Source organism: Papio anubis, chromosome 1, assembly GCF_008728515.1.
Source record: "Papio anubis isolate 15944 chromosome 1, Panubis1.0, whole genome shotgun sequence".
Lineage (NCBI taxonomy): Eukaryota > Metazoa > Chordata > Mammalia > Primates > Cercopithecidae > Papio > Papio anubis.
The window spans coordinates 170,490,421-170,512,163 of record NC_044976.1 but is presented as its reverse complement, the minus strand read 5'-3'; the positions used below and the strand labels follow the sequence as shown (position 1 = coordinate 170,512,163).

At 33.8% G+C, this 21,743-nt stretch overlaps 1 long non-coding RNA gene across 1 annotated transcript in view; it reads right to left on the bottom strand.

Annotated features, from left to right (window-relative positions):
- Positions 1-266: 266 nt before the first annotated feature.
- The window catches only part of LOC108582867, a 125,220-nt gene continuing 103,743 nt past the window's right edge, over positions 267-21,743 (bottom strand). Inside the window, exons 2-3 of the long non-coding RNA XR_001896797.3 lie at positions 7,858-8,004; positions 267-552 (exon numbers count right to left, since the gene is read on the bottom strand). This is a non-coding gene — a long non-coding RNA (uncharacterized LOC108582867). The remainder of the gene's footprint in view (positions 553-7,857; positions 8,005-21,743) is intronic.

Below are 21,743 nucleotides of genomic sequence, written 5' to 3'. Positions count from 1 at the left end.
TCATTTGATACAACAATTCCAATTCTGGGCATATGTCCAAAGAAATTGAATATCGGGATCTCAAAGATCTATTTCTAACTCCATGTTCATTGAAGCATTATTCTCAGTAATCAAGATGTGGTAAAATCCTAAATGTCTATAGGATAAAGAAATTCAGCTATATACATACCATGAAATATTATTGAGCCTTAATAATGACAGAAATACTGTCATTTGCAGCAAAAGGCACGTACCTCGAGAATTTTATGGTAAGTAATTAAGCCAGACACAAAAGGACAATTATGGCATGATCTCATTTATATATAGATTCAAAAATAGTCAAACATATAGAACCAGATAATAGACTGGTGATTATCAGGGATTGGAAGGAGGGGAAAATGGAGAGTTGTTGATCAAAGGGTTCAAACTTTCAGTTATGCAAGATGATCAAGTTCTAGGGTTCTACAGTAGAGGATAATACTGTTACCGGTGGAAGATACCCAGTTACCAGTGGTGAATCCATACAGGGCTGCAGCAACCTCGATTCTTGCCTCCTCAGAAGAAAGAATTTTCCTGAGGGCGTAAGGCAGAACAAGAGACTGAAGCAAGTTTCAGAGCAGGAGTGGAAATTTGTTAAAAGCTTTAGAGTAGGAAATAAAGGAAAGTACACTTGGAAGAGACCCACATGTGCACCGAGGTCAAGTGCCATGTTTAACCTTGATCCTAGAACTTTATAGTCTGACCTTCTTCCTGTATCTTGCACTCCTTTCCCATGATTCTTCCCTTAGGGTGGGCTGCCCACATACGCAGTGCCATTCTTACCGTTGAAAACTGAGCATGTGCAGTGTTTTTAGGAAGTTGTATGCATGCCCATCTGAGGCTTGCTTCTCTTTTCTGGTGGAATACTCCCAGAATGTCATACCTGACCATTTAGACTCATAATGTGCGTGTCCGGGCTCATTTGCCCATACTTGAGATTTTATTGGAAGCTCTTTTTTGCTTTTCCCTGGTGCCTGCATTCGGTTAACACTTTAATGTTAACTGTGGATCACTAGAAGATTGTCTTTCTCTGGTGCAGCCTGCCAAATTATCATTTTTAGAGAGGCAATGTCATTGTCAAATGATCACCTGATATTCCTGGTGGGTGGGGGAGAGCACTCTCCTGCCCCACTCATGCCTAACTACCTGTAACAATACCTAGAGTTTTAGACATGAAGTCCTTGCCCATGCCTATGTCCTGAATTGTATTGCCTCGGTTTTCTTCTAGGGTTTTTATGGTTTTTGGTCTAACATTTAAATCTTTAGTCCATCTTGAATTAATTTTTGTATAAGGTGTAAGGAAGGGATCCAGTTTCAGGTTTCTACATATGACTAGCCAGTTTTCCAGCAGCATTTATTAAATAGGGAATCCTTTCCCTATTTATTGTTTTTGTCTCGTTTGAGAAAGATCAGATGGTTGTAGATGTGTGGTATTATTTATGAGGACTCTGTTCTGTTCCATTGGTCTATATCTCTGTTTTGGTACCAGTACCATGCTATTTTCATTACTGCAGCCTTGTAGTATAGTTTGAAGTCAGGTAGCATGATGCCTCCAGCTTTCTTTTGACTTAGGATTGTCTTGGCAATGTGGGCTATTTTTTGGTTCCATATGAACTTTAAAGCAGTTTTTTCCAGTTCTGTGAAGAAAATCATTGGTAGCTTAATGGGGATGACATTGAATCTAGAAATTACTTTGGGCAGTATTTTCATGATATTGATTCTTCCTATCTATGAACATGGAATGTTCTTCCATTTGTTTATATCCTCTTATTTCATTGAGCAGTGGTTTGTAGTTCTCCTTGAAGGGGTCTTTCACATCCCTTGTAAGTTGGATTTCTAGGAATTGTATTCTCTTTAAAGAAATTGTGAATGGGAGTTCACTCATGATTTGGCTCTTTGTCTGTTATTGGTGTATAAGAATGCTTGTGATTTTTGCACATTGATTTTGTATGCTGAGACTTTGCTGAAGTTACTTATCAGCTTAAGGAGATTTTGGGCTGAGATGATGGGATTTTCTAAATATACAACCGTGTCATCTGCAAACAGGGACAATTTGACTTCCTCTTTTCCTAATTCAATACCCTTTATTTCTTTTTCCTGCCTGATTGCCTTGGCCAGAATTTCCAAGACTACATTGAATAGGAGTGGTGAGAGAGGGCATCCATGTCTTGTGCCAGTTTTCAAAGGGAATGCTTCTGATTTTTGCCCATTGAGTATGATATTGGCTGTGGGTTTGTCATAAATAGCTCTTATTATTTTGAGATACATCCCATCAATACCTAATTTATTGGGAGTTTCTAGCATGAAGGGCTGTTGAATTTTGTCAGAGGTCTTCTCTGCATCTATTGAGATAATCATGCAGTTTTTGTCTTTGGTTCTGCTTATATGATAGATTACATTTATGGATTTGCGTATGTTGACCCAGCCTTACGTTCCAGGGATGAAGCCCACTTCACCATGGTGGATAAGCTTTTTGATGTGCTGCTGAATTTGGTTTGCCAGTATTTTACTGAGGATTTTTGCATCGATGTTCATCAGGGATATTGGTCTAAAATTCTCTTTTTTTGTTGTGTCTCTGCCAGACTTTGGTACCAGGATGATGCTGGCCTCATAAAATGAGTTAGGGAGGATTCCCTCTTTTTCTATTGATTGGAATAGTTTCAGAACGAATGGTACCAGCTCCTCCTTGTATCTCTGGTAGAGTTCAGCTGTGAATCCATCTGGTCCTGGACTTTTTTGGTTGGTACGGTATTGATTATTGCCTTAATTTCAGAGCCTGGCCGAAGAACTTGCTCAGCAGCAGCAAAGCATTCAAGAGATGACTTGGGTGCTGTTAAAGGCATTCAGTTTTACAAGGGAAGCAGAGCATAAAAGTTCAGAAACTTTGCAGTCTGCCAGTGCTATAGAAAAGGAAATCCAATTTTCTGAGGAGTAATTCAGCAGGCTGAAGAAATTTGATTAAATCATGAGAAACCAAATGTTAATCCCCAAGAATATGGTAAAAATGTCTTCAGGGCATGTCAGAGGTCTTCAGGGAACCCCTTTTATCACAGGCCTCAAGGCCTAGGAGGAAAAAGTGGTTTCCTAGGCCAGGCCCAGGGTCCCTGTGCTGTGTGCAGCAGGTACCTAGTGCCCGGTATTCCAGTCACTCCAGCTATGACTGAAAGGGGCGAATGTAGAGCTTGGGCCATGGCTTCAGAGGCTGCAAGCCCCAAGCCTTGACAGCTTCCATGTGGTGTTGGGCCTGTGAATGCACAGAAGTCAAGAACTGGGATTTGGGAACCTCCGGCTAGATTTCAGAAGATGTATGGAAATGCTTGGATGCCCAGGCAGAAGTTTGCTGCAAGGAAAGACCCTTATGGAGAGCCTCTGCTAGGGCAATACAGAAAAGAAATGTGGGATTGGAGCTCCCACTCAGAGTCCCTACTGGAGCACCACGTAGTGGAGCTGTGAGAAGAGAGCCACCATCCTCCAGATCCCAGAATGGTAGATCCACTTACAGCTTGCACCATGCAACTGGAAATGCCACAGACACTCAATGCCAGCCTCTGAAAGCAACCAGGAGGGAGGCTGTACCCTACAAAACCACAGGGTCAGAGATGCCCAAGACCATGGGAAGCCACCTCTTGCATCAGCATGACCTGGATGTGAGGTATGGAGTCAAAAGAGATCATTTTGGAGCTTTAAGATTTGACTGCCCCACTGGATTTTGAATTTGCATGACACTTGTAGTCTCTTTGTTTTGGCCAACTTTTCCCATTTGGAATGGCTGTATTTACCCAATGCCTGTATCTAGGAAGTGACTAACTTGCTTTTGATTTTACAGGCTTATAGGCAGAAGAGACTTGTCTCAGATGTGACTTTTGACTGTGGACTTTTAACTTAATGCTGAAATGAGTTAAGACTTTGGGGATTGCTGGGAAGGCATGGTTGATTTTGAAATGTGAGGACATGAAATTTGGGAGGGTCTGGGGTAGAATGATATGGTTTGGCTGTGTCCCCACCCAAATCTCATCTTGAATTGTAACTCCTACAATTTTCATATGTCATGGGAGGAACCTGATGGGAGGCAATTGAATTATTGGGGCAGGTCTTTCCTGCAATGTTCTCATGATAGTGAATTAGTCTCACAAGATCTGATAGTTTTAAAAATGGGAGTTTCCCTGTATAAGCTCTCTTTTTCTCTTTGCCTGCTGCCATCCATGTAAAATGTGACTTGCTCCTCCTTGCCTTCTGCTATGATTATGAGGCCTTCCCAGACACGTGGAACTGTAAGTCCAATAAACCTCTTCTGTTGTAAATTGCCCAGTCTCGGGTATGTGTTTGTCAGCAGTATGAAAACAGACTAATGCAAACTCCATAGTGATTTACAACATTATATGATGCCCTTCTCTCTCCCTGATAATTGTCTTTTCCTTGAAGTCCAATTTCTATGAAACTAATATTATTATTAGAAAGTCCCAAAGATTTGAAACAACAACAACAAAATTCCTGGGATTAATAAGTAATTATAGCAAGGTGTCAGGATTGAAGGATAATACAAAAAAAATAATTGGTTTCCTACATTCCAGCAATGAACAATTAGAAAATAAAAAGAAAACCAATTAATTTTAATTTAAAATTAAAAACATGGTGTCATTTATGGTATCACAAAAAAGGGAAATACTCACATATAAGTCTAACAAAATGTGTATATGATCTACATGAGAAAAACTACAAAACTCTTACCAAAGAAATAAGGGAATAAATAACATTTGTGAATTAGAATATATATTATTAATCTGTTAATTCTTCTTAGTTTACTCTATAGATTCATGGCAATCCCAAAAAACGCCAGAAAGTTATGGTGTAGATATTAACAAATTCATTCTAAATTTATATAGAAAGGTCACCTAACACAGTACTAAAGCAAAAGAGCAGAGTTGGAAGTCTAACTCATTTCAAGACTTACCACAAAGTTATAATAATCAAGACAGCACAATATTGAGGAAAGAATGAGGACACAGATCAATGGACTAAGATAAAGGAGACCAGACATAGACTCATGCAAATATAATCAAATGAACTGTGACAAAGATCCACAGCCAATTCAATGGAGAAAGGATAGTGTATTCAACAAGTCATGCTGAAACAAATAGATGTCCATATCCAAAAAATGAGGCAAGACACACAGCATATACCTTCAGCAGAAAATAACTCAAAATTGATCATAAATCTAAATGTAATGCAGAAAAGCCTAAAACTTCTGGGAGAAAACATAGGAAAGAATGTATGTGATGAAGTCCTTGATATAACACCAATAGCACAACACATGAAAGAAAAAAATTGACAAGTTGTATTTTTTTTTAATTAAAAATTCTTCTCTGTGAAAAACAGAAATGAAAGAATAAAAGATAAGCTACATATGTGGGAACATATTGGCCAAACATTAATAAAGATCTTGTCTGTAAAATATACAAGAACCTTTAAAATTATACAATAAGAAAACACAAAGTTAAAATGGCAAAAGATCAGAACAGACACCTCATTAAAGTTACACATAAAGCAAATAAACATGTAAATATATTCTCACAATTATTTGTCACCAGATAATTCCAAATTAATACAATAATATGATACCATTACATATCTATTAGAATGACTAAAATTCATACAACTCGAAATACCTAATGCTACTAAGGAAATGGAGCAACAGAAATTGTCATTAATCGCTGGTGGGAATTTAAAAGAGTATAGGCACTTAGGAAGAAGTTTAATGGTCTCCTACAAAGCTAAAAAATATTCTTAAAATATAATCCAGCCATTATGCTTCTAAGTATTTACCCAATAGATTTGAAACTTATGGTCACACAAAAACCTTTATACAATGTTTACAGTGACTTTATTTAGAAATACCCCAAACTGAAACCAATCAAGATGTTATTTGATAGGTGAATGGATTAAAAAAAAAAAACTAGTACATCTATATAATGGAATATTATTCAGTTATAATAAATAATGAGTTAGTGAGCCATGGAAGATATGAATGAATATTACCTGCCCTTTACTACATGAAAGAAGACTGTCTGCAGGGGCAAGATACTGTATGATTCCCACAAATGAAAGCCTGGAAAAGCAAAACTATACAGACACTACAAAAGATCTGTGTTTGCTGTGGGTTCAGAAGGTAGAGATAGGATTGACTATATGAGTCACAGGGGATTTATATAGTGCTAAAAATATAATGTATGATATTGTAATGGTGGTTACATTAGTATTATATGTATGTTAAAGCTCATAGAACTTTACAGCAAAAAGAGCAAACTTTAATGTATGCAACAATTTTTAAAAAAACTTAGGTCAAGGGATCCCAGGAAGGAATGCAGGCTGTGAGAAGAGAATCAACTGTGTTATAAATGAAACAAACTTACTGAATCGAGTGCTGACATGAGTAACTAGACATAAGATGAGTCTAAGACTGGAAGCAAAAGCAAATGCATGTAAGCACTGCATTCTAGTAGACAAAGTTGTATCCCACAGGGGTATAGGTTACCACTTCTAATACTGCTATACTTGTATAAAAGATGAAGTATTAAATAAATTCACACCAGATTTTGTTTACTATTGTGAACCAAGTTTTCTACTTTTGGGAATTTACACGAAAACAAAGGGATAAGGCTAGAGTAATCCATGGGGTAATGGATTAGAGTTGGGGATTTCAGTGTCAACTTATTTCTACCTCATTATAGATACAGACAGTTAGACATAAAAATATGTATACATACATGTATACACTGGTTAATATATATTCAGATATTTCCTTGCCTTGTCAACTTAGAGGTTTAGAAGATACAACACTTTAGTAGCAACAGTACTCACTTTGTACCTGGATCTTAGTTTTTTATACTATTCTCTAGGAAGAGAAAGCAGGAAACCTTAAAGAAATACTTGATTACAAGAAATATGCAGGGTGAGGTTGGAACATCTTGTAGTGCCAGAAATTAAGGAAGTCTTAAAATAAAAACAGACAACAAAACAACTCACAATGATGGAGGAATCTTGAAAGGACACAGGGGATAACTGAAAGTGCTCTCAATGCCCAAAGTGAAACACTTTGAGTAATGAAGTAAATAAGCTAGTATTGTATTATAAGTCGAAGTATAAAATCATATGTCTACGCTAATACAAATTTTCAAAAAAAAAAAATAAGAAAGAAAAGACAACTCTCTTGTGAAAATTTCAAATAATTATTGCAGGTTTTCATCCCTGTAAGTCCCACATGTTAAATTATCCTCTTTTGAAAAAGTGTGTTAAAATTACTAACATTCCATCCAGGTGCTTTGTTAATAGATTTGAGTCATTTGAGTTTAACATAATAAGCACTATCACAAAAATCCTCTCCAAATCCTAATAATTCAAAAGAACCTACAATTTTTCCTATTTCCCATTCTTCATCAACTTTCTTAAAACTTGAAAGTTCAGTGCTTATTTTTTTTATTAAATAGGTAATTTCTTCTGCTTTTGTTGTTGTTTTACAATTGTATGGCCTCAGTGACTTATTGCAAAATGAAAAGTGAGTTACCAAATAACAACATAAGTAGTTTTAAATATATACCATAAAATAAATGGTACTACTACTGCCACGATAGGGTTCACATTATGCTCAATGTGCTCAAGGGCAAGGCTGTTCATCCTCTATTTCAAGCTTATGCCTTATTTCAATGTCAAACAATGTCATTTCCCAAAAATATAGCCGCCGTGGTGGCCTAATGCTTAATTGATTTTGCAGAACACAACACAGGTTATGGCACAACTGATTGTTCCACCAAAAGGCTAATAGGTACAGTAGCATACACACACCTCCCACCACCCTCTGAGAACAGAAGGCATCCTCTCTAATTGGCTGCTTGTATTCCAAGAACACTTCAATATTTTCACAAATGTTATTTTAGCAAATGTTATTTTCCTGCATGTTGTCTTGAAAAGGACATGTTAATTACATTAAGCCTGGAAAAGATCAAGAGAAGATAAACATGATTCGCTGTCAGATTTAGTCAAATATTATTGTGAATATATACTATTAACTATATATACATTTTAAATACGATTATGGGAGACAATTGAGGAAATAAAAGGTACAAAATGTCAGTCTCCCCAAATTATCCTAGGTTATTTTATTACAAAAATTATTAGAAATATAAATAATACTCCACTAGCAGTAATATAAATACAAATATCCAAGTAAGGACTGCCAGAACAGGTTTAAATTATTACAATACTGAGAAAACAAAATATATTGTCATGCTACCTAGAAGTCTTCTTTTATCATTTTTCCCTTTATTTCTTGATGTTTTCCTTGCAAAATTTTATTATACGCTGATCTTTTCTCATCTGTATCATACTAGGATAATATATTTTACTTTTAAATATTATTCTTTATAAGTTTACAGTTTTAAATATTAAACTTACAAAACTTGTCTAAGATTTGTTTCCAGATAATTGTGAGTTGAAGTTTTCTTAATAGATATAAATTCCCTTCATTTAAAAATATTCTAGAACTAAAATTTTTAAAGTTTTAAAAACAATAAACAAATTATTTTGAAGAATATTCATATCCATATAAAAATAGATTCAATAAATAATGTTAAGATCATTTTTAATATCATTCTGAAAATTTACATTAAGCCTTTACTTCAAAAGACACAAGAACCAGTAGATACATTATTTATTTATTTATTTGTCTAATCTGCTTAGTTAACTATCCAAAATATTCACTACTCTTCTCCCAATAAGTAATATAATTCATCTTCTTTCTCTTAGCTGTGTCATGGTGACAAGTAAATGTAAGCAACTGTCATATTCAGGTTGATTGTGTGCACTGGGAACACATCTGAAAAGGAAGGTCTGCCTAACGGGCATATTTGAGTCTTTATTACTTGCCAGATTTATGGAAATGTTCTATAGTCAATTAAGCTGATGGTGTTTTTCGGTGATTTCCGATTGAACTTATGTTTCAACCATAGAATTAACAGTAAGAGGATTCACTTAGAAGGGTTTTCAAAAGTGAAAATCAATCTTTTCTCTCTCCTTTTTTGGGGCTTCTCCTGAAACCAGGAAGATTTGGTGACAACTAGTTCATTGCCTGTCACTAGGTGTGAATATTTGACAGATTTCTTCAGTAGTCTTATATGCTAGAGCTGCTAGGATAGAAATGAAGTATAAAATTTTAAGACTGCAGTGAAAGAAACTGGTGATTGGCCTTAAAATGGGAAAAGTAGAAATGAGTTCATCGATAAGCATTACTTGCTGCAAATAAAATGACTAGACAAGGAAAAAAATCAGGCATTCAAAATTTCAAATATATTATTATTAAAATCAAAGTATTAAGATTATGAAAATATACTTTTTAAAATATGATGATACAACAAACTCTTATATTTTTTATACCATCCCAATGAAAGACATCATGCACTTTATGCTTCCTGGATTTTACTTCTTTGTCCATAAACTGCTTGCTTAGTGATTCAAATGGATTTTGGACATTGGAAATTTAAGGGTGAAATAACGACTGTCACTCACTAGGTGAAATTCTCATTCGAAGTCTCAGCTTATGTATAAAATTGGAAAACAATATTCACCACATAGTAGTGATGTGTGGATCACATGGAATTTTATGTGAAAATGCTTAAAATATTAAAATTGTGTATGTATGTTGTTAAAAAAAGGTTATGTGATAGAAATAGTAGTATACACTTCAGTTATAAAATTTAAAAATGTAGTCAACTATAAAATGTCTTACCAGTTATTTTGTGTGAGTACCTGTCCTGGGTTAATTCTACTCCCTTTCCCAAGTCACGTATTGATATCCTATTCCCTATACACAAGAATGGGACCTTATTTGGGAACACATTTGTTCCAGATACATTTAGTTAATGTAAGATCAAACTGCAGTAGGGTGAGCCCTACTCAAATATGACTTATGACCTCATAAAAGAGGGAAATTTGAACACAGATAAAGACACGAGGTGACCAGCATGTAAAGGTGAAGATAAAGATTTGGGTGAAACTTCTACAAGCTAAAGAATGCCAAAGGTTACCAGCAAACCACCGGAATCCCTCAGAGGCAACCAACCTTGCCAACATTTTAATCTTTGACTTATAGCCCCCAGAAGGGTGAGGCAAAACATTTCTGTTATTTATGCCAACATATGTTGTGCTACTTTGTTAGGGCAGCCATAGGAAACTAATATGGTGCCTATTACCAATGCATTGTCTTCTGTAGAGCTGGACAAGCCTTACTTGAAATTTCCATACTTTGCTAAAATTTACCTAATCCATCCTTCAACAATTTAAATTACTGCTATACTGTGATTGTTTTCTTAACATTTTTGACTTTATCTTTGTAAATAGTTGGTTTCTATGATATAATCCTCTCTGACCTCTACTACAAATTTATTTTTCTTATAACTTAATTATTAGAACAAAGTTAATCTTTAGTACAAGCTTTGCTAACTTATAACTCTTTTCTCAAAATCCTCTCTAATTATATATTCCCTCAGGATGTTTTATTTTCCTAAAAAGCTTCTCTAATTACCACTCCATGTAATCATCATCATTATTTATTCATTCAGCAGTCATTATAATTCTTTTAAAAACAATAATGGGATTACGCTACTCTCCAAATCAAAAAAGTTTCAATAATTTCTTTCACACTTAGACTAAAATTAGGCCTTAAAGTTGTCCTCAAGACCCTGCCTGTTCTGATCACTGTAACTCTCTCCAGTTTTCTCTCTTGCATTTTTTTACATCCGTCTAAGGCTCCGACTCACTGTGCTATATTTTAAATGCACAAAGCTCACTTTGCCTCAGTGTGGAGTTGCCAGATTGAGCAAAGAAAAAACAGGATGCCCTGTTACATTTGAATTTCAGAAAAACAATGAAAACTTCTTTAGTCTAATTATGCCCCATGAAATATTTGGGACATTCTTCTCTTAAAACAAATGTTGTTTTTCTGAATTTCAAATATAACTGGGTGTCCTGTATTTGATTTGGCAACTCTAGCATCAGGATTTTCGCACCTGTTTTTTTCAACCATAAGCTGCCTTTCTCAGATCCCCACGTGACTTGCTTTCTTATTTTGCTTAGGTCTCTTCTCAATCATCGTCTTTTCCAAGAGGTGTTGTTTTGATCACCCTGCTTAAAATAGAATTGCAGTGAAGCAATACCCTATCATGCTTTATTTTTTCTTTATAGGACAGATATTTAATATTCATGTGTTCACTTTTTGTGTCATCCCACTATTGAAGCTTTCAAAAGATAAGGATTTTTGTTTGTTTAGTTTTATCACCAGCAGCTATAATCATGGGTGCTCCCCTTCAATATTATATCCTTAGCCCAAACATATATGAACTCTAAAAAACCTTCAGTAAGTTATTTTATAATAAATGCATGAATGATTGTCAGTACTCATTGAATAACAGACATTATGCAGATATAATGCATATGACAAAGAAATAAACATGGGTATGATTTATAGCACCATACTCTGGTGGGGAAGATACACGTTGATTCAAGTAATTTCAAAATAAATGCATAAAATTATAACTGACATAAATGCTAAATAGAAGACTTATCATGTTTTATAAGAGAAGATAAAACCAGTAATTTCATCTTTTCAGGGTGAGTAAAAAGTCTTTTCTAATGTAAAAGGTTTTGAATTTAGGCCTAGCGCGGTACCTCACGCCTGTGATCCCAGCACTTTGGAAGGCCGAGGCAGGTGGATCATGCGGTCAGGAAATCATGACCGTCCTGGCTAACATGGTGAAACCCCGTCTCCACTAAAAAATACAAAAAATAAAAATAAAAAATAAAAAAAAAATTAGCCGGGCGTGGTGGCGGACGCCTGTAGTCCCAGCTACTTAGCAGGCTGAGGCTGGAGAATGGCATGAACCCAGGAGGTGGAGCTTGCAGTGAGCCAAGATTGCACCACTGCACTCCAGCCTGAGTGACAGAGCCAGACACCGTCTAATAATAATAATAATAATAATAATAAAAGTTTTGAACTTAAATGTGTCTAAGGAATCCACATTAAAAAAGGACGTAATTGTATTTCAGTATGAGTGAAAACTATAAGCAGTTTTCCATGGCAGAGGACTGAAAAAAGTTCAGAATGGCTGGAATAGGGAAAAATAAAAAGTACAATACAATTAAAAAGTTAACATTAGATGGAGAATTTGTAAACCATGTTATAAAGATTTGTTTTTATCCTAACAATGATTAAATTTTTTTAATGTATTTGAAGTCCTTGGAGAAGCTTATATAATCAGATTTTAGAGGTGGGGGGAGGGAGAAAGATAACTGGACCTGCAGTGTCAAGAGCAAATGGCAGAGTGAATGCAGATGAAAACGTTGAGAAGGATGTTGTAAATGTACCAATGGGAACTGTTAATTTGAACTAGGTGACAGAGAGAGAAAGAAGTAGGTTAGATTTGATAAATGTAGAGGAAGAAAAGCAGAGAGGACTCAGTGATAAATTAACTATTGTGGGTGAAGGGGATGGACATGCCATGGTTTATTGCTAGTTCTCTGGCTTGCAATAATGAATTGAATTGGGCCACTTACTAAGAAATCAAATAAGAAATGTAACAGTTAAGGAGAAGAGGAAGGGAAGTGATTAGTTTGGAATTTTTATATGTTAGATTTGAGTTTCCTTGAACATGTGTAAAATTTCAATTAGACTGTTAGATGAATGGGTAGTACTCAGTGGAAAAACAGGAGTTAGGGATAAAAGTAATGACACTGTTGAGTATAGGTGATGATTGCATTTTTGTGAAGAGATACAATGCTTATGGGTAGACTATAGTATAAGAAGAGATCAGATCAGATCAGATCGCTTAACATCCAATCTTGAGTAATTCCAACTAGAAATGGCTTGGTAGGGGAAGATAAATAAGCAAAAACAGAGAAGGAAAAATGACAAAGTAGGCAAGATGACCACTTAAGAGTATCATTGGTATCAAGACAAAAAGTTTTCCAACAAGAAAATATCCTCCACAGGCTTGAAGTTGCTACAGATTAAAATTACACAAGCCAATTAAAATTACTCAAGGTCTACATCTGATCACTGTATGTTAGCTGTGAGTCTCACCTATTGAAATCCCTTGTTTTTGTTGCCGTTGCTTTTGGTGGTTTAGACACGAAATCCTTGCCCATGCCTATGTCCTGAATGGTATTACCTAGGTTTTCTTCTAGGGTTTTTATGTTATTAGGTCTAAATTTAAGTTTCTAATTCATCTTGAATTAATTTTCGTATAAGGAGTAAGGAAATGATCCAGTTTCAGCTTTCTACTTATGGCTAGTCAATTTTCCCAGCACCGTTTATTAAATAGGGAATCCTTTCCCCATTTCTTGTTTTTCTCAGGTTTGTCAAAGATCATATGGCTGTAGATGTGTGGAAATGGGATGTAATTAAACTAAAGAGCTTCCTCACAGCAAAAGAAACTACCATCAGAGTGAACAGACAACCTACAGAATGGGAGAAAATATTTGCAATCTACTCATCTGACAAAGGGCTAATCTCCATAACTACAAAGAACTCAAACAAATTTACAAGAAAAAAAACGAACAACCCCATCAAAAAGTGGGCAAAGGATATGAACAGACATTTCTCAAAAGAAGATATTCATACAGCCAACAGACACATGAAAAAATGCTCATCATCACTGGCCATCAGAGAAATGCAAATCAAAACCACAATGAGATACCATCTCACACCAGTTAGAATGGCAATCATTAAAAAGTCAGGAAACAACAGGTGCTGAAGAGGATGTGGAGAAATAGGAACACTTTTACACTGTTGGTGGGATTGTAAACTAGTTCAAATATTGTGGAAAACAGTGTGGCGATTCCTCAAGGATCTAGAACTAGAAATACCATATGACCCAGCCATCCCATTACTGGGTATATACCCAAAGGACTATAAATCATGCTGCTATAAAGACACATGCACACGTATGTTTATTGTGGCACTATTCACAATAGCAAAGACTTGGAATCAACCCAAATGTCCATCAGTGACAGACTGGATTAAGAAAATGTGGCACATATACACCATGGAATACTATGTAGCCATAAAAAGGGATGAGTTTGTGTCCTTTGTAGGGACATGGATGCAGCTGGAAACCATCATTCTCAGCAAACTATCGCAAGAACAGAAAACCAAACACCACATGTTCTCACTCGTAAGTGGAAATTGAACAATGAGATCACTTGGACTCGAGAAGGGGAACATCACACACTGGGGCCTATTATGGGGAGGGGGAATGGGGGAGGGATGGCATTGGGAGTTATACCTGATGTAAATGATGAGTTGATGGGTGCTGACGAGTTGACGGGTGCAGCACACCAACATGGCACAAGTATACATATGTAACATACCTGCACATTGTGCACATGTACCCTAGAACTTAAAGTATATTAATAAAAAGAAAAGTCGAAAAAAAAGAAATCCCTTGTTTTACAAATTCTTAGAAGTTGTTAAACTCTATGATTAATATATTATTTTATTAGAAACAATTGCTAATTATTATTTATCTATATCATGAAATTCTTGGGAAAAGCAAGTTCATTTGCATTATCACAGTGAAAATTTGTTTCCTACAGAAAACATTGTATATATTGTGTGTGTGTGTGTGTGTATATATATATTTCAAATATAAAAGTATCTATTAAAACAGATATTTTGAGACAGGTGCATTTCTGCATAATTGCATGGTTTACTCATACATGTACAGTTTCAATTGAACAGAATCTCTTAAGCTTTGAATTCAAAACCAGGCAAGGCAGAAAAGTATGATCAATTTCATTTCATTCATTTCAGAATCTAGAAAGATGAGAGTAAGTGACCTACACAAGGCATCATGGCACACAATATGAGTAACAGCTATGCCCTAGGAATAGAAACAAGACTAAAACAAAAAAGACCTGAAAACTGAAATACAACCTCTGAGAAAATTGAGGTGATCTAATATTCTATCCATCTTACAGAAAGAAAACTTAACCTGAACAACACGACTTACTTTAATGACATTTTCTCAGCTACTAAATACCCATTGTTCTTAAGTTCACATGGAAATTTTTTCCAAAATAGGTCATAAGCTGAGTCCAAAAACAAGCCACAGCATAATATAAGTAATTGGAATAAGACAGACTATAGTAAATAGGAAAGAAAAGTTATCAGAAAAATAAAAAAGAAATTAAGCAAAATAGTTTTAGATAACTCATGGGTAGGAAAAAAGTAAATTAGAAAATACTCTGAGTGAAATAAAAATAAAATTGCAACATATCAAATTTTGTAGTATAGCTAAACCACAAGTTAAAATAAAATTATAGCTTTGAATACACATAAGGTGACAAAAGATAGGTTGAAAATATTCTAAACCTTCTAACTCAAGAGCTAGAAAAGTAATGACAAATCAAGCTCCTTACAATTATGAGGTAAAATTCTATGGAGTAGAACAAAAAGATAGGAATGAAAAATATGGGGTGGGAGAAAAGCATGAAACATGAATTCTTAATACAACATTTACCTCATTTGATTTATGTAGATGCTGGAAAATTGATCTTACAGATTCATATACAGTGAAAAATTTTCACCCATAGCTGCACTCTGGATAACAAGATTCCTAAACCTAAAAGGAACTGAAATCTCCTACTTCAAGTAAGCAAAGGCTACTGACATGTATATGTAACTGGCACCAGACTCTTATACAACATTGAAACATAATTTCACAAATATTATAATGTATAATAACATATGATATTTAATACCATATTAAAATTGTGATGCAAGATTTTCATCAAAATGAGGGAAATACTTTGAATCTGAATTTATATGCAGTAATATTCTCAATTCAAGTTTGGCAGTAGGCTAAATATAAAAAAGGCAAGAACTCAAAAGTTGTACGTTGCTTATACCCTTTCTAAAGAAAACAAATCTAAAAGCTTTGAATGAGAGAATATTTTAACACCACATAAAAATATAGTAAAATGGTATCTAATAAGCTGAGAATCTACAAAGTATCATAATAAGAAATAGTAGGCTGTTACACCATAGGAATTCAAAGAAATTAGGGAAAGTATCTTCAAGCAAACCACCTTAATAAACAGTAAGAATCTGGAAAATATTATTGGATGCAAGTTGCCAGTATACAAACTAAAGAATAATGAGCAATTAAAATCCTTGGAATGAAGTCCCATTTCTAGTAGCATGGTTGTTTATGTATCAACTCTAACTAAAAGTCAAAACATAAAAAATGAGCCTTCAGAAATATAAAAGTTCTTGAAAGAGAATAGGGAAGCAGCAAGTTATAGTCTCAGTGAAACAGGAACTCACAGAAACATATTTTTATTTTGACAGTATTTTCTAAGTCTTATAATTTGAACTTTAGTTTTCATGGCTTTGTTGAAAATCGGAGCGTACATAAAGTTCCGTGCTGCTACAAGGTGGGTGACTCTTCCAAATAAAACAGAAACACCAAAAGCAAACACCCTTGGTGTGTGGTGGAAACAGAAATATATTTTTTCTAGCCCTTATACCAAGAAAACTGATGTGAGGCTTACCATGGCAGTGAGCAAAGGTGGAGGATTATAAGTTATAGCACAAAGTTATAGCACAAAGCTCACCTTTGCCTGCATTTACAGATCAAATTTATGTGATCTGTGTTCAAAAATACAAATTTTTGTATTTTTGTATTTTGTGTAGCACAAAGTTATAGCACAAAGGAGATTATAAGTTATAGCACAAAACTCACCTTTGCCTGCATTTACAGATCAAATTTATGTGATCTATGTTCAAAAATACAAATTTTTAATTAAATATAAAATACCAGGTAGGTAATGTTCCCCAGTGCCTGGCATAGCATTGGGTCCTCCTCTATATTGGAAATGATCTTAAAATTAGAATCTAAATATAAAGATTTTCCAAAATAATTTCCCAAGAGAGCACATGGCTCATATTTTTAAAAAAGAAATAAAGCACTACATGCTATCATCCACAGGGTATAGCAACAGACCTGGAATATACATATACTGTGATAATCAGATACAGAAAGAAAATAAAAACTATGCTGACTGTCCTTAGACAGACAGATAGACACACACACACACACACTCACAATACATAAATTAAAAAATATTTTCAGGAAATCATTTAATATATAAACACATAAATTCTAAGTGTATAAGAATGTAAGAATCTGGGAAACATTAGTGATAAAGCAGATATACTTTTCAAGGAACAAACTAAAGAAAGATAGCAATTAAAATCCCGACAATGCAAATCCACATTTACAGTTTGAGATATCAACATTCATATCTCAGTTATTAATAGAATAAATGAAAGAAATCAGAAAAATAGAAAAGACCTAAATACCATTAACAGTCTACCTTAGGTGTTTGTTTATAAAACCTTTAACCAACAAAAGAATACACAAATAACAGTCATAACAATAGATCATATACTGTGACAGAAAACAAAAATAGCCCCAATGATACATAATATAATATTGTATCATAACAGTATTAAACATGAAGGAATTATTAGAAATATACCTGCAATTTGCCTATATTTCGAAAATTAAAGAACACACATCTGAATAACCCCAAGGGCAAAGAAGAAAGTATGTTAAATTAGAAATATTTTGAATTGAACAAAAATGAAAATATACTGATACTTGTTATATGCAAACAAACAGTGTTTAGAGAGTGATTTATCACATTAAATACTGATATTAGGCAGGAAGAAATATATTAAACTAATGATTTATGTTGCCACTTTAAGAAATAAGCAACTAAAAAAAGAGAGGAGCAAAAAAAGCAAATTAAAACAAAGAGGTAGTAAAAACACATGGTCAATAGTAGGGATAAAATGATGTGCATATGGGAAAATAATTATGAAGTTGAGAACAGAAAAATCATGAAGAAGAGGCGGATTACACCCAAATCTGATCTTCCTAAAGATCAGTGTAGTAGACAGAATCTTAAGATGTCTTCCTTCCTTCAAGTTTCTATTTTGGTTATTCAACCAGGCACTAATCTATATAATGCTATGAAGGAACTTTGCAGATATAATTAAGGTTAATAATCAGGGAACTATAAAATAAGGAGACTATCTTGAATTATCCAGGTGGTCTCAGTCTAATTCCTGAGCCAATTAAAATAAAACATGAGGCTGAAAGAGTCAGTCAAAGACATGCAGCAACAGGAGAAATCAGGCGAACTCAAACATGTAGCACACCATTGGGGCTCTGAAATAAGGGCCAACATGCAATGATCAGAGAGAGTCATTTAAGGAGCTAATGTCACCTCCCAGTTGAGAGCTAGCCAACAAGGGAATGGAGATCTTAGTCCGAAAACCACAAAGAACTGGATTCTGCCAACAATCTGAACATGCTTGAATGGGGATTTTTCTCAGAGCCTCCTGATAAGAGCTCAGCTGGTTGACACCTTGAGTTTAGCCCTGTGAAACCCAGAACAGAGAAAGCAATCCAAGCTAAGCCAATTTAGACTTCTGATCATCAGAGTCATGAGAAAATAAATGTGATGTTTTCAACTGCTCAATTGTGTAATTTTTAAGGCGTCAATAGGAAGCTAATATGATGAATATAATCATTAAACTTCCTGCAGGATGACAAAGAAAGAGAACAGAAAGAAATTTCAAATACGAATTCCAAAAAAAAAAAAAAAAAAATGGATATTACAATAGAGCCCACAGAATTTATTGGAAAATAGGAAATGCCATGAGAAGTTCTTTGCCCATAAATTTAACAACTTCGATGAAATAAATGAGTCCTTTAAAAAACATAAATATCAGGGCCAATCTAAAAGAAATACATAATTTAAGATGTATTATATCTATTAAATAATTATTTTTATAATTAAAAACTTCCAAACGAGGAAAAGAGGAAAATGTCAAGTCCCAACAATTTTACTGGTGAATTCTACCCAACATTTAAGAAAGAAGTAGTTACAAATGTGCAGAATTTCTTCCAGAATATAGAAGCGAAGGGAATGCTTTCAGATTCATTTTAAGAGGCTAGCATTATTATGACTCCATAAACAAATTATTATAAAAATTATAATCTGCATGTTAATATTTCTCAAGAACATAGACATGAAAAATTCAAATTTAGTGCAACAAGATTTAAAAGTAGATCATAGAAAATAAGTTTACCCTGGCAATAAAAAACTGCTTCAGTGATCAAGAATTAATTAATAAAACTCACTGTATCTACAAACAAAAAAATAAAAACCATATGATCACCACAATAGGTGCATAAAATGATTTGATAAAATTCAACATTTATGATAAAAAAATCTAAGCAAACTGAAAAGAAAATACAATTTCTTAAGCCTTTTAAGGTAGACTAAAAATGCCTGCAGATAAAAATACACTTAATAAAGAAAGATTTTCTTCTAAGAGCACAAAGAAAGTAAATTTATCATATGTCATTATTGTCCTGAAGATCTTAGCCAGTGAAATTAGTCAAGAAAAAGATAGGAAATGCATAAAATGTGAACATATATAATTTGTTTATATGCAAAAGTGACATAAATATTTACAAAGAATTAACCAATCTATTTGTAAATACCTTCTAGATCAAATAAGTTTACCAACATTGCAGAATATGAGGTCAACACACACACATATATACACACACACACACACACATCCTGTATATGTGTGTGTATATATATACATTCTGTATATGTGTATATATATGAAATACATAATACATATATTATAGACATATGTACAATACATTATACACACATATTATATATGTATGTGTATGTATCTATAAAGCTATGCTGTGACATAAAACCAAAAACCCCAAAAATACATAATACAATATTAAACATGAACATATAAACATGAAAATATATTTATTACACATACATACTATATATCTGTGTTTGTGTGTGTATATATGTATAAACATATATATGTATATATGTACATACATATATGTGTGTGTGTATATGTATACATATATACATATACACACACAAACACATGCATATATGCATGTATAATGTATTATAGCAATGAGTAATTGAAATTAAAATTTAAAGTACAAATTTTCAAAGGTAACAGAAAGCATGAAAAATGTAGGTATAAAACTAATGCAATATTTTTAGTACCTGTATGTTGAAAACTACAAAACACTGCTGAAACTAATCAAAGAAGAACTAAATAAATGGGAAATTATGTAAATAAAATGGAAAATTGTTTATGTCTCAGAATGCATAATATTTTAAGATGTCAATGGTAAATAATTGTATTGATTCAATAAATGTATTGATTCAAATTTATAGTTAAAATTCTACTAGAACTTTACTGAAATTAACAAATTGAGTCTTAAATTTACATGGAAATGAAAACAAATAAGAATATCCAAAACAAGTTTGATAAAGTACAAGATTAGAGGTATCACACTACCTACTTTCAAGATTTTCTGTAAAGTTACAATCATCAAGACAGTGTAAGATTACAGATATATACACAGATGACTAGAACAGAGTAGTGTGTTCAGAAATAGGCTCATTCTTTATGATTTATTCATTTTAAGTACATTTAAATAATAATAGATAACATTTTTAACAATGGTGTTGAAAGTTTTTGACATTGACAAACAGTAAAATAAAGAATCTTGATCCATACCTTGCATCATATAAAAATTAACTCACAAAAGGACATGAACTTAAATTTGAATACTAAAATTATAAACTACTAGAAGAACACAGAAGAAAATATATTTGTGATCTTTAATATGACAAATATTCCTTAGATATGTCACCAGAAACACGTACCATAAAAGCAACAGCCAAGGTAAGAATCTCTGCACTTGAAATGTACTGTTAAATGATTAGAAAGACCATATAAACTGAGAAATACTGTGCAATCACTTCTCTAATAAAGGGCTTGTATATATAAAGAACTCCCAAAACTCAATAAAAAACAAACAATTCAATAAAGAAAGGTAATAGAGTTGAACATATGAAAATATCCCCAACATCATTAGTCGTTATGGAAGAAACAACATAATCTGGCAATAAGATATCATTATATACTTAATAAAATGGTTAACGTTCAAAACAAACAAACAAATCATCACCACAACAGTAACAATGAACTAAAAAGACCATATGTTTGCAATTAGGAAAGGCAAATGAAACTCTCATACATTGATTGTGGGAATGCAAAATGGTACAGCTATGTTAAAAAAAAAAGATTTGGCAGTTTCTTACAATGTTAAATATACATTTACTAAAATATCCAGCAGTCTCACTTCTAGGTATCGAACTAAGTGAAATGAAAGCTTATGTTTATGCTAAAACATGTATGTGAATATTTATAGAAGCTTTACTTGTGATTGCCCAAAACTATAAATAATTCAAAATGCCTTTCTCTTGGGTGATGGATTACAAACTGAGGTGCATCCACACAATGGAATTCTGCCTATCAATTTAAAAGTATGACACATTGATAAGTGTTGGATCATATATGGATCCCAAATGAAAATTGCTAAATGAAGGGAGTCCGACTGAAAAGGCAGTGAGCCATGTGAATTCATTTTTTTGTCATTCTAGAAAAGGCAAATACATAGGAAGAAAACAGATCGATGGTGATGGGGCTGTGGAGGAGGTAGCTGACTAAAAAGTGGCATGAAGAAATTTTCTCTGGA